The sequence below is a fragment of the Pinus tabuliformis genome, chromosome 1_2 (assembly GCF_031772625.1).
Source record: "Pinus tabuliformis cultivar Carrire ecotype Pingquan chromosome 1_2, CPIR1, whole genome shotgun sequence".
Taxonomy (NCBI): Eukaryota; Viridiplantae; Streptophyta; class Pinopsida; order Pinales; family Pinaceae; genus Pinus; species Pinus tabuliformis.
In genome coordinates, this window is record NC_142298.1 from 906,692,966 (window position 1) to 906,706,713 (window position 13,748).

A 13,748-nucleotide genomic window follows, 5' to 3' on the forward strand; every position below is an offset into this window, starting at 1 on the left:
TAACTCAGTTAAACTAAATTAAATAAATACAACTCAATAAGAACTCAACATGGACGCCTAAAATGAAGGAACCATTCTACATGACTCAAGATAGACTTCCAACTCAAATTTACTCAGCCAACTAAGTCAAATTAACTTAGTTAACTATTACAAGTTGCTATGAGAATAGAATTTCGATTTAATTCCTAATTTAATTCAAGGACAAATTAAATTAGAATTTCTAGATGTTATTTTTAACATTTCTTGTTTTTATTTTCAACACTACCTCTCAACAAGAAAGGAATTCAACTCTATCTCGATACGGTACCTTTGGAATGTTCTGCATGCAACACTTCTCTCTAGTGTTGTTGCTATTGCAACTTCTGAAACAAACAAAAAAACATCCAAACTAAATCAATATGATGCATACGTCACCAGAGTCTCTGACTGCTACTAGCTACTACACTATCTATTGAAAACATTGTGTTGCTTCTGACTTTGTATTCTGCCATATGCATTGTTGTCAACTCTGCTCTGCACTCCCCAGTATCTAATTGTTGGTAGTCTTTGTCTCTGTCACTCTAACATCTAACTGCATCAACCGCCACCGATCCATCCTGCTACTGTGTACTATGGGCTCCCGTAGCAAGGTAATGATCCATGAGACAAAACACACCTCAATGGATCCTACCCAATTTCTACACTCTTGGGACCATTGCTTCACATCACCCCGCCTCTTACTTGGAGGTATGGTTGCATATGCTCCATTTTCCCACTTGGCTCAAAATTTCCCCTACTAGATGTCTTTGCTTGAGTGGATGCCTCCACTCGATCTCCTCTCTGCTTCTCTAATTGTGTTTGCTCCATAACTTTTTGAGGTAGCTTCTGAGGCTGCATGTTAAGAGGGAATTCATGCTCCCTCTCAACCACCAAGTCTCTAACCTTTGCCTTGATCCTCAAGGCTTTGCATGCATCTTGTACCTCAAGTGCATACAATTTCTTGACTGGCACATCGATCTGTCTCACTTGTCCCATGGCAATGTGTCTAAGGAAAACCTTTCCTTTGCTAAAAATCACATCATAGCCATGGTCTTCCAATACCGCGACAGAAACAACATTCTTCTTTAGTCCTGGAACATACATCACATCAGTGATTTTGAGAGGGGAGCCAGACTCGCTCTAAAAGGTAACTGTATCGATGTTGGTCGCGCTATACCTCCCATCATCTACACACTCTATTTTATGTTTGAGGTTTTTCTCCTCCAAGTCACTGAAGAGGTATCTATTCCCCGTCATATGAAATGAGGAACCACTATCAAGATACCACATTCTTACCATTACAGTGCTGGCCATTCATGCAATGAGAGTGAAATCAAGTTCAAATTTTGAAGCTAGAGCTCCACCTGTTGTTGCTATTGCAAACTCCTTCTTGCTCGCTTTCTTCTGTGGGAAATCCATGGCATAGTGCCCATACTTGTGACAATGAAAACACTTGATGTTCGACAAGTCCTTCTTATTTCCACCCTCCTCGCCTTGGAACTTATTTCCCTTGGCTTTCTTTTCTTTGATGGCTAATGCAAAGTCCTCTTCCACTTCTTTGGATGAGGTCCCATCTCTGGTGTTCTGCCGAAACTCTTCTTGTACCAAGTCAGACCACAACTGCTCCCACTCTGGTAGCTTCTCCCTCTCATTAACTGAGTCCTAGTAACTATGTCAGCTCTTGGGAAGTCCTAAAGTTATAGACTCACCATATCGTTTTCATCAATAATAACCTCAACACTTCCAAGATCATCCTGATAATGAGTAAACTTGGTCAATTACTTCAGAATAGAGTCTCCCTTCTCCATCTTGATCTTTTTGAGTTTGTCCTTTAGTGCTATCTTCTTGTGGTCACTTTTATTTTGAACTAGGTCAGTCAATGCCTTCAACATTGCAAATGGAGTTTCCTTACTATGGAGATTCGAGAGAATATGATCTCGAACACCTTCTAGAACAATCCTTCTTGCTTTTGCCACACACTTTCTCCATTCAGCCAGATCTTTAGAATCAGATGTTGGAGGCTTTAGAATATCATGATCTATGAATTCATTCAGCCCATTGTCTTCCAAGCACTGCCTCCATCCTTGTTATAGACATTTTTGTGCCTTACAGCTATAAGCATGAAATGTCCATAAACCAAGGGATCCTAAGTCCCTAAAAGAGTTGTTCCAGCTCCTAAAGAAACAAGGTCAACAAATCACAGCTTCTCCCAGAAGTTCTCCACCAGAAACTGCTCAAAACTAGTCAAATCAGGATCATTTCAGCTGCTCCACTAGCTAGTTGCGTTGCAAAGCACCCAAATAAACTGGCTAGGTGCGTTTCAACGCACTTGAATGCACTACCAGGGTGCGTTGAGCGAGAAATGACAAGTGGCAGAGTCATTCCACGAGGTGGAGAGACAATGGAAGCTTCCAGAATCTTCTCCAATGACACTTGCCTCACTGAATTCGACCAGTGATGAGTAAGAGGCTCTCAGTCTCCAAGTGGAAACAAGAACTGACAGAGAGAGGCCACTAATCAATTCATGAGCTGAATCATCCTCTTTGCATACATCTATATATGGATCCCTCACCAAGAGATCCGGAGGCTGGAATTTTGTACATTGCAGAGAATTGCTGTTGGTTTTGAGATAGATATCAGAGTATTGGGTGATTTATGCTTTGTTGGAGGTGAAGAGGGGATTCTATGCTGGGAGGTTGATGCTGGATCAGGAATCATCAGTTGTAACTCCTCCTGGATCTTCTTGTTTTATCAATAAAACTATTTGAGTTTCTCCTACATGCTTGTATATCATTGATGTTTGTTATATTTGTATGTTTAGCTTAAATCTGATCCTAAGCTTTTTATAAACATAAATCCATGTCTTTGTGTAGTTTCCTTCTTCTGTGATCTTGCAGGAACTTGGTGACGCTGGGCGAGTAAGAGAGCAGGTAGCTGGAAGCTGTCAAAGAGGAGAGAGATTGGATCAAAGGACTAGCGCAAGACACAGGTTAGTTCATCCTATTCCTCTTCGTTTATAGTTCATACAGGAGAATACAAGAGTAGTTTTCCCTATTTGTTTCTGAGGTCACTGTCACAACTCAGTGGGATAGGGTCGTTCTGAATAGACACTTTTCCCGATAACAAAATGGCGACTCCACTGGGGATCGTGTCTAGTTAGTTTGTTTGTGTTTCTCTTGTTGTTCGTCTCATAAACTTAGAAGTAGCAAATCGAACTGCATTTTCCATTTACAAATGCAAAGTAGACATCTGCTACTTCAATCCATTCACTGGATCTGTTTATGATCTGAACAGCTGATTCACAAATGATCTGATTACCCTTTGTGATAGCTCTTAAACCTCTTTTAAATCAACCCTCTAATTGTGCATTACTGATTGCTTTTACTCGGCCAAAAACCATAGATTAAACTGCAAACCGTGACCTAGAACCCGGATAGAATTCTCGTTTCTGCCCCAGCACAGGTGCTGTGAAGAGTTCCTGCATTTCAGCGCAGTTCCCGAGAGGGAAACCTGCGTTGCAATCCAGTTTCTCTGTGTACCAGGTGCGTTGATCAGCTTAGCCCTGTGCAGCTGAGGTTCTTTGCTCATTTTTTCCAGTTTTGCCTCTGATTTTTGCAGCCTGTGATCAGTGTGTGTGTCTGTTTAAAAGCCCCTTTTCTTTGCCTTAATTCCGCCTCAGTTGTATAAAAGAAACTGTATTTGTTTTTGTGTGTTTGTTACGTCATTTACAATTTCCCATTGCAAAAGTAGACTAGTCATACTGTCGTCCTTGGATTTAGATCTGTCGTAAGTGTCGATTTTGATCTTAGGAGAAAGTTTATTTGTTGTTGACAGTCGATTATGCTTTTACTTTTGCCTTTGGCTTGAATTTGTGAATTTCTAGTGTCAAAACAAGTGTTTACTTCAAAATCATAAAGTGTCGTAATCGTCTCTACCTTTTGATTTCGAAAAGAAGCTTGTTTGTGTTTTTCACTTGAAAGCGAATTCAAATTTGTACAACAACTTTCTTTTTAGGCATAAATATTGAGAAAGTGAAAAACAAATACATGCACATGTGCATTTGCATATTGACAGTCTGTTTGGCTTGATTTAGGAAAAGTGCATTTACAGTGTGCTCTTTTCTCTTTGAGAAAAGATTGTGTCTTTCTTTTCCCCTTGTAGCTAGGATTTTCATTACTGAAAAGAGATAAAAGCTTGCTTATCATCTTTAGATTGCATTTTAGGAATTATATCTACATCTCGTGGTGAACCCAAAAGGCAAACTTCATAAGAAAGATCAACCTAAAATAAATTCAATGAACTTAACAATGCTTTGTAACTTAACGCACAACATTTAGAGGTCTAGGCTAGAGACGTATTCCGGCATCGTAAAGCCTGGTAACTGTTGTCCTCACTGATGGTTGGGTGATTCCTCCACTTTGAGACGATAAGTGCCAGTACGGACTTGTGCTCCCATGTACCGTTGAGTATATATTGGGAGACCCCTATAGGCATAAAACCTTTATCCATAGGAAGCCGTGTCGGCCGCCCTACTGATCGCAATGCACCGAACACAACATTCGGGAAGATTGACTGTCGTACCGTAAAAAGCATTCTGCAGTTTTGCGATTGGTTTGGTACTCCCTCTACCTAGACCTCCAGAGCAGTCCCTTTCGTTCCTTTTCAGACTCCTTAATGGAAAAGGTCCATCTGAGCACTTGTCACTTTAGGCTCATTAAAAATCGAAGGAGACTAGAGTCATCTTTTGTTTTTTCTCGACTCTTAAAAATTGAAAAAACAAGTTGTGTCAAAGCGTGTTAAAATTTATTTTAAACGGAATATTCATACCCTCTTCCTACATTGATCTTTGGGTTGAGAAAATGGAGCCTACCAACCAAGGAATTCCCCTTGGTGGAAATCCTAGTCCCTTCTCCTCTTGGGGAGATGTTGGTGCACCCCATATGGCCACATTGTCGCTTCCAGGACTGACAATTGGCTTGCCAGTATGGCTCTCCTCAACCAATGTCATTCAGAACACCACTATTCCTGAACAATCGAATCAGCAATTAGACGAGTCCAGAGTTACCCACCAGCCTTCTACTTCCTCTGATTCTTCCTCTTCGCTTGACGGGACTGGTAAAGCTAAAAACCAAGTTCGTAAGGAGAAGAAGGAAAAGAAGAAGAAAGAGAAAAAGAAGAAGGAGCCAAAGGCGAATGGGGGAAAACGAGTGTCGTCTAACGAAAATCCACACACAGCACCGACCAGGCCTAAATCGCCATGTGTCATTTGCAGAGGAGACCACTTTCACAGAGATTGTCCTTGCATCCCCCGGATACTAAGGGACTGGTCTCCTCGTTTGCACAATCCGGTGTCATCAACCTCTGGAGATCATGTTGAAAGCACACTGTCAACTAGTGAAAGTGAAGCCCCAGGACAAAAAGGGAAAACTAGATTTCCCTGTAAACTGTGCGAAGGCGACCATGCCCTCCACCGTTGTCCCTTCTTAGACGAAGCTAAAAGAGTTTTGGATGATCGTCCGGTTTCACCGTTACGACTTCCTCCTGGATATAAAAAACTCTTGCCGAGTCCGTCACTAGTTGAGAACCCAGTTGGCCCGCTCAAGTGGTCGGCTGAAGCGTCTATCATTGAAGATAAACCAACTGAATCCATACCAGATGAAAGTCAAAAGGTCGAGGCGGCAGTTGACCCAGTCTTGCCTTCAGAGGTTTTATCTTCGGATGATACAGTCACTGAAGAGAACAAGGATGACACCATCCAAATTCTCTTCATCAACACAGACTCCGACGAACATGGGGGCAATCCACCCATTCCTTTACTGTAGGAAGGAAGTTCGTCAGAGCCATACCCGGCCGTCTACTTGGTCCCACCTCCAAGAAACCTAGTTGTCTCCTTCGATTGGAATCAACTAGGCAGACCCCGCCTACTAGCAAGTGTACCATTCCGAATTATCGTTCAAATATATAGAATGGTCATGGCTGGTACCATCATAGATGAGGGGGCTTCTGTGAGTATCCTTTCCTCTATTGCTTGGAAAGCGCTTGGTTCGCCATCGCTGTTGCCTGAAATGAGAAATCTGACAGGCTTTGATAAAGGAACCAATCGACCTTTAGGGATCCTTCCCGATGTGCCCATAACATTGAGAGGGAAGACAGTTCGCATGAACGTCATGGTCATTCAAGGACCCTTGGATTATAACCTACTCCTTGGACGAGACTATATTTATTGCATGGGAGCCATTGTCTCCTCACTCTTTAGAGTAATGTGTTTTCCGCACGAAGGAAGAGTGGTCAAGCTCGTGGACCAGCTTTCATTTCCCGGATCACGCATAGCAAGTAGTCATATACCGTCCCTAAATAGTCTCTTCACACAAGAAATGTCTCAACCTCCAGTCCGTCCTCCTGATGAGCGCGAGTAATTCGGAGGGATATGACTGAAACCCAGGGGGCATGCGTCCTGGTCTGCTTCGGCAGGAAAAATTCGGGTATAAGGTAGGTTTCCGCGGGAGAATATGACTAGTCTGTACCCCGTCCGTGATTGGAAGAGGGGTTATTCTAGAATAATATTCTCTTTTCAAAGTTATGTGAGTTGGCGGGCATCGTCACTCACCTTTGTTTATTTCGAGAAACATCGCCGAAGAAGTGTTTTGTTTACGCCGTAAATAGAACAATCTTTGGGTAACCTGTAAGAGGTAGGCCTCTCTCGGTAAAACAAATGTTTTGGCGGAAAGAAGTAGAGGTAACCTTGAAACTCTGTTTTATACCTGGGGGCATGCAAACCTTTTGGAGTGCAAGCAAAGAGCGATTATTTATCTGTTTTTTGGATTAGTCGTTTCCTAACTTGCATAAAGAAAGGATGTGGGGCAACACTCGAAAGATTGCCGCTTTTATATGAGACATTCTTATCATATGACTGGATTAATCGAGCAGTTTTAGTGCATAGTTCAAGCTCGTTAAAAAATAAACATAAGACCGAGCAAATGTTTCCACCCGCGTTTAAGTTCGTTAAAAAATGAACTATTCCCCCGGTAAATAACCACCGTGAATGAAGCATTTTCAGCCATTAAAGCCTTGGTCGTGTTTGCACCGTCACCTCCACTTTTCCATTGGCCGATCATTCACCTCCATTTGATTGTTTACCCATTTTGAGGAACAAGCTGCGAAGAGTGATTTCACTAGCCATCCTTGTGACACTGCTGTGATTGGAAAATTCCAAACCTTACCTGGAATCAGCTGCTACCCTTTTTATCACTCATTCCTCAAAAGACGAGTCTTCTTTAAGCTCTTTTCAACTGACTCGTAAAATATGAAAAGATTGCCGAGTTTTGGCCTTCCAGCTCGTTAAAGCGACAGGAAGTGCTATCCCTCCTCTAGATTTTAATCTTTTTGGACCTGAGGGATTATTGCACAAAAAGATCGAGCGCTTGTTTTGTTTGGCTCGTTAAAGCTAATCGAAAATTCATCCCTTCTGTATTGTTTTATACTTTTTCGGACTTAAGGGATTAGATGACGAAAAAGGAACTTTGGAGTTACCTTTACGTACCTTTTCAGACTCTCTAAAAATGAAAAGGACCGAGTTATCTTTGTCGTTAGACTCGTTAAAAAGATTAATAGCAACAAACTTGTCTTTTACGAGAACGAGTTTCACTATCGCTAGGCTCCTTAAAACATAGCGATGGGTTTTCCCGAAGGGCAAATTATAGAACAAGCATATGTTATCCTCCTCAAGCTTGACAAAAATAAAGAGGTACTGGTCAACAATGACTGGGGAAAAATTGGGAAGAAAACTCAAAGAAACTTTATTGGTAGCAAGTCGCTCTTGAACATGACACTTCCACTCCATGCCTGAGTCGGGTTGGGTTGTTTCATTCACCGGTCACATCACCATGGTCACGCCATACCATCCACATTTGGGGTAAATGCTACCAATCCATCACGTAAGTGTCGCCGACATGTTCAAGAGAAGTCATCCAGAGAAGTCACCCGTGTCCCATCCACTACCATACATTATACTTCATTCTTTCAAGACCGCCACCCTGAACCATATATCATCAGATCGTTTTCACCTCCATCAAAATCATTTGCTCCATTCCGTGTCATTGATGTGGGATTCATTAAGGCCCTCCTTTGACGGATCGCTTCTTGTCAACATCAGCTCATTATCCAAGAAGTTGATCTAGGAACACCCCATCCAGTACTTCGAAGCTTGCATGCCTCAATGGCAAGTTTCTCACTTCCGGCGACAGGTATACATCAATGACCTTCGACCGAAAGATTTTGCGTGGTGTTCGATGCCAAGTCCTTTATTCACACCACGTGAATTGTACTGCAATACCTTGAGGGTCATTATCATTATCGGTGATTCCTCTCGCGCTTGTTAACAGTTTACATCATTGACTGATAATCAAGCGATGTCTTTCCATGTTCGACTTCAAAACATTTCTCACATGGATCGACTTGTACTTCGAGTGAAGATTGGACGAGATTGAAGACCCCAGATCTAGTTTCATCCATCCGGGCTGCGATATATATTCAGGAAAAATAAAGACATTGAAATGTACAGCATTGCAGCACAGATAATCATCCTACCAAAAGGATGATGACTTCATCAAAATCATCAGTCTACCATCAGACGATTGTCTGTCCTATGTACATGAAAATGAATTTATAAAGCTGAGCATGGGAATGCCCGCCTCAGCTAGATCATGAAAACAGTATGGAGATAATGTATTGTATTGTATCTTATTACAGGTCTCCTCCCAGCATTGAAAGAACTTCGGATCCTCCTAATAAAGCATTTCACCCGATAAACGGCCTCATACTTTAGGGGGAAACTGTTATAGACATTTTTGTGCCTTATAGCTATAAGCATGAAATGTCCATAAACCAAGGGATCCTAAGTCCCTAAAAGAGTTGTTCCAGCTCCTAAAGAAACAAGGTCAACAAATCACAACTTCTCCCAGAAGTTCTCCACTAGAAACTGCTCAAAACTAGTCAAATCAGGATCATTTCAGCTACTCCACTAGCTAGCTGTGTTGCAAAGCACCCAAATACACTGGCTAGGTGCGTTGCAACGCACTTGAATGCACTACCAAGGTGCGTTGAGCGGGAAATGACAAGTGGCAGAGTCATTCCACGAGGTGGAGAGACAATGGAAGCTTCCAGAATCTTCTCCAATGACACTTGCCTCACTGAATTCGACCAGTGATGAGTAAGAGGCTCTCAGTCTCCAAGTGGAAACAAGAACTGACAGGGAGAGGCCACTAATCAATTCATGAGCTGACTCATCCTCTTTGCATACATCTATATATGGATCCCTCACCAAGAGATCCGGAGGCTGGAATTTTGTACATTGCAGAGAATTGCTGTTGGTTTTGAGATAGATATCAGAGTATTGGGTGATTTATGCTTTGTTGGAGGTGAAGAGGGGATTCTATGCTGGGAGGTTGATGCTGGATCAGGAATCATCGGTTGTAACTCCTCCTGGATCTTCTTGTTTTATCAATAAAACTATTTGAGTTTCTCCTACATGCTTGTATATCATTGATGTTTGTTATATTTGTATGTTTAGCTTAAATCTGATCCTAAGCTTTTTATGAACATAAATCCATGTCTTTGTGTAGTTTCCTTCTTCTGTGATCTTGCAGGAACTTGGTGACGCTGGGCGAGTAAGAGAGCAGGTAGCTGGAAGCTGTCAAAGAGGAGAGAGATTGGATCAAAGGACTAGCGCAAGACACAGGTTAGTTCATCCTATTCCTCTTCGTTTATAGTTCATAATGGAGAATACAAGAGTAGTTTTCCCTGTTTGTTTCTGAGGTCACTGTCACAACTCAGTGGGATAGGGTCGTTCTGAATGGACACTTTTCCCGATAACAATCCTGTCCTTCCAAGCTATGTAATTTGAGCTGCCCTCCAGGGCACACTCAAGTCTCAGAACGTAGAATGACATACCACTGACTCTGAAGTATGAACCTACAAATTCAATTTAACCTACACAACAAACTTGAATTCTTCTCTTCTATAATGTCTTCAACTCTGATACAATGTAGAATTTTCTTGTAGATTCAAACTGCAAATTGTGCTATGCTAAAAACAAAATACAAGAATCTACTCTGCTCATCAGTGGAAACCAAAAATGATTGATGAAAACACTAAGCAGAAGAGGAAGAATTTCAATTGCACATAACAAAATATTTTTCTGGGGAAGCAAATACTCAAAACCCCGACTATTTATATTTCATTAACTAGAAGATCTGAGAAGAAAATACAATGTGTTTTCAACCCGAACAATTCCTATACAAGTACAATCTATCTTTGTGCTTCACAAACTAGCTCAAGCCAACACTTAGCCAATTTTGCTACCTACCAAGCCCCTACTTCCTTGCATTGCTCCTGAGGTAATTAACCCATATTTAATTGGGAAATTATCTCTCCATAATTGTGCAATCCATCCATAGGCCCTCAATTGATTGCATGCACCATTTGTACAACTCAGAAAATTATACAATTGATAGTACATTGTCCTTGAACTCTAATCTCAACTGGGTCTTCCTCTGAATTGTCATGCATGAGATATTTCTGAGTGAATTATCAGTTATCTAATTGATCACTGCATGTGAATTAAATCAAATTTAATTCACTTGACCACTCACTAGTTCCTCCAACAATTAGAACTAGTTTAATTGAATTTAACTCAATTAAACTGAATTAAATAATTACAACTCAATAAGAACTCAACCTAGGCCCATAAAATTTAGGAATCACTCTACATGACTCTAGATAGACTTCCAACTCGAATTTACTGAGCCAACTAAGTCAAATTAACTTAGTTAACTATTACAAGTCGCTATGAGAATATAATTTCAATTTAATTCCTAATTTAATTCAAGGAGAAAGTAAATTAGAATTTCTAGATGCTATTTTTAACATTTCTTGTTGTTATTTTCAACAGTTGTCAATAAGCCCTCTTGACTTTCCATAGGCCTTCTTGGCTTCCTTGGCCCTCTTAGTTCTCCACAGGCCCTCTCGACCCTCTCGGCCCTCTCAACACTCTCAACCCTCCATAAGCCCTCTCCGCCTCTATAGGCCCGCTCATCCCTCTCATCCCTTCACAAACACTCTTGCCCCTCGTAGCCCTCCATAGGCCCTCTCATTCCTCTACAAGCCCTCTCAACCACAAGATTCTTTCTTGCCAACCACCTTATGTAGGTCCTCTCGACCCTTAATGAGTCTAAGGCCTACTCAACCTTCTCCTCCACAAGATGTTGTCTTTCCAGCCACCTTCTATAGATAGTCTCGACCCTTGAGGGTTCTAAGGCCTACTTAGCCTTCTCCTCTACAATATGCTCTCTTGCCAACCACATGAATGAATCACTCACCATTGTACTTATAATTACTATAGGGTGCAATACCATGGGTACAAACCCCCATCACTTATCCTACTTGCCCCACACATGAGATTACTACCGATGCTACCCAAAACATCAACAAAATGTACATATCTCAACAATAAACCTATAATATATTAGTTTATTCCAACAAAATTTTGTAATTGATTTTGTTTGAGATAAAAGAACACTAAGATTACTAATAATTTCTAATTTGTATGTCTTTCGCTAAATTTAAATGTGAACCTATACTATGGAGCTTTTGAACATAAAAAAACTTAAAACTAAAATTACAATACTGAGAATGTAACGATATTTATTTAAAATGATGTCTCATCGAAACCTCAATTCTTTATTCTTAAAATCGATCATTTCATTTTCCCAATTTTACATTTTTATCAGTTTTCTTATATTCACTCTTTCACGTTTTTTCTTATATTTATAAAAACATTAGTATTAGTGCAATTATATGAAGTAACCCAAATAATTTGAGAATGCCTCATAACTCTCTTTCTTTATGCCTCATCTAATGTCCAAGCTTAATGAAATGTAGACTTTACAACCTTAGTAACATTTTGCTTGGGCGAGATTCTTAAGCAATATATGGAGAAAGTAATCGAATTGTGTTTATCATCATATATATGCACTATGGCATTAGGAATTATGCTCTAACCTCCACTATGACATACATTTTGCATTGTTTAAAACATAAAGTGAAAAAATCAATAATAAGACTAACATATTAGGTGTGGATAATTTTATTTGGCATTGCCTATATGAATCTCAAGAAGACATGTTTATCTAAATGATAAAAAGTGGATGCGAGTATCATAGATTTTCATGTTCTCAGAGATTTGTAAAAGGAGTCGTCTAATGAGGCGGAAGAATTGACTGGATGGCCCTAAGTTGCTGGAATCTGGGTAAAAAAAATTTCAAAAAATCTTGATGGTGGAAATCAACACCATCAAAAACGTCTAGGACACCTAAAATTTTGAAGTTTAACAACTATAACTTGGATTTACAAAAATCCTTGCCAAATTTTTTCTAAATTTGACCAAAATTTCCATAACTATCAAGCAACTCCTCCACCTCGTTAAACTACGCACATGTAAAATAAGTAAACTCTCTTTGGGGATGCTCCTCCGCCTCGTTAAACTACGCGCTTGTAAAATAAGTAGACTCTCTTTGGGGATGTTACATTGTTTTGATAAAGTTGTTCCCATAGTTAGTCGTTCTCATAGTTAACTCAAATGGCGAAGTTTAATTGTTACATACTCAAATTATGAATCCGACATAATTGTCAGACATTTGTCATTTCCCAATAAAACAAAAAATAATTCATTACCCTGTCCGAGAGTGGTAGTTCAGATTGTAGGTGAGTTCGGTGCAATGCCGAATTGTGATGTGAAATCACATGCGGCACCCCTACACGAGCAATTGAGTTATTTCATGAGACAATGTGGGGTTGAAACAACCAAATTTGGTGGGGAGGTGTAATCAACTCCATGTGACGGTTGGTTCGTACCTACTTGATGGTGTGTTCAAGAAGATCGTGTGCGCAAAGGACGCATAACATTTCAGCCACTTAGATGAGTGCAGAAGCATGTGTGATATGTCATGGAGACGAGTCGGCATGTAGTTGGCGTGGGTGCATCGCATCTGAGCAAGACAGGTCGGCTGGCATATGGGCACGCGAACGAGATGAGACGAGTCGGCTGGTGTGTTAGCATTCGGAACGTCACACCAGGTGAGACCAGTTAGCTAGAGACACAAGACAAAGATCAGTTGGATTATGAGTATGTGGAACATCAACACGTGAAGGGCTGCGGCTGGAGCTAACCAGCCATATATTGGGTATTTAATGTCTTGAGAGCAGCACGCAACTTAGCCCGATAACACGGGAATGGGTAAATATTATTTAATGCTGAATTTGCCCGCTCCCATATTATCGCGTTAAGTCGCGTGCTGCTCTAAGGGCATTAAATACCCAATATATGGCTGGATAACTCTTTCCAAGAGCTGCGACCAACAAAACCGAAGCGTTGGCGGCATACCACCTGCCTCAAATCAGGTTTTCGACAATGACAATGAGCATGTGTCCACAGTTAATAAATGAGAATGTGATCGCAGGCGGAGTAAGGGGACGGACGTGGCACGAGAACGTTAGTAGGTTGTGCCTTGCCATATGGTAGATCATGCAGAAGTTGCGGCTACGTAGAATCATAGGTTGTTTGACTGATCTGTAAGTGGTGTTCGGCTAGGCCAAAATTTGGCATTCAGTTCGACCGAGTTTTGATGTTTAGGTGAGTTGAAATTTCGGAGTTTTGGCAGGCTGAATTTTGGAAT